Source organism: Sapajus apella, unplaced genomic scaffold, assembly GCF_009761245.1.
Source record: "Sapajus apella isolate SASKATOON/1434 unplaced genomic scaffold, GSC_monkey_1.0 scaffold16588, whole genome shotgun sequence".
NCBI classification, from domain to species: domain Eukaryota; kingdom Metazoa; phylum Chordata; class Mammalia; order Primates; family Cebidae; genus Sapajus; species Sapajus apella.
The window spans coordinates 1-1,099 of NW_022453509.1; the positions used below are offsets into that span (position 1 = coordinate 1).

Consider the following 1,099-nt stretch of genomic DNA (forward strand, 5'->3'; position numbering starts at 1 on the left):
TGACAGGCCTTTTCCACATTCTTGGTCATGCCACATGCAAGATGTGGCCATCGTCCAGGCGGACAAGCCCAGCTTCTTCACTGACCTGCACAAGCCTTTCGGAAAACGACGAGAAGGGCTCGCTTCAGTGGGACCGGATCACCCGCCTGGAAAAGGGCAAGATCTATCGGCAGGGAAACCTGTTTGACTTCCTACGCTTGAAGGAATGGCGTGGCCCCCTCGTGCTCTACTTCGGGGACCACCTCTATAGTGACCTGGCGGATCTCATGCTGTGGCATGGCTGGCGCACGGGCACCATCATCCCCGAGCTGGAGCATGAGATCCGCGTCATCAACACGGAGCAGTACATGCACTCGCTGACGTGGCAGCAGGCACTCACAGGGCAGCTGGAGCGCATGCAGACCTACCAGGACGCGTAGTCAAGGCAGGTGCTAGCTGCCTGGATGAAAGCGCGGCAGGAGCTGAGGTGCATCACCAAGGCCCTGTTCAACGCACAGCTTGGCAGCATCCTCCGCACTTTCCACAACCCCACCTGCTTCTCGAGGCACCTTGTGAGCTTCTCTGACCTCTACATGGCCTCCCTCAGCTGCCTGCTCACCTACAGCATGGACTTCACCTTCTACCCGCGCCACACACTCCTGCAGCATGAAGCCTCGCTCTGGATGGCCCAGCTCTGCACCGGCTGCATGAAGACCCCCTTCCTCGGCGACGTGGCTAACATCCACTGAGGGCACCTTTATTGTCCCAGACAGGCTCCCCCCTAGCCTTCCTGCCCCATCTACACAGGGCATCCACCCAGACAAGCAATAAAAATGGTCTCCTCCCTGAAAAAAAAAAATTCGAAGAATATAATTTTTGTATACAAAAATATAATACAATATTTTTGTATACAAAAATATTGTATACAATTATTTTTTTTGATAAGGCTGTGCTTTATTACATGCATAATTACAAATTTGTGCTAAGTGAAAGTGTATAAAGCAATGGCGACCTGGATTTAAGCCACACAGAAAGGGCTGGACGATCCATTAACCCTTCTGCCAATGTCCATTCCATTGCCTTTAACATGATTGTTTCCATTTCTTACAATTTGCATAGC

General features: G+C 51.7%; 1 pseudogene; it reads left to right on the forward strand.

Annotated features, from left to right (window-relative positions):
• The first annotated feature begins 34 nt into the window (after positions 1 to 34).
• LOC116548603 lies at positions 35 to 728 on the forward strand (annotated as a pseudogene).
• Positions 729 to 1,099: the final 371 nt, after the last annotated feature.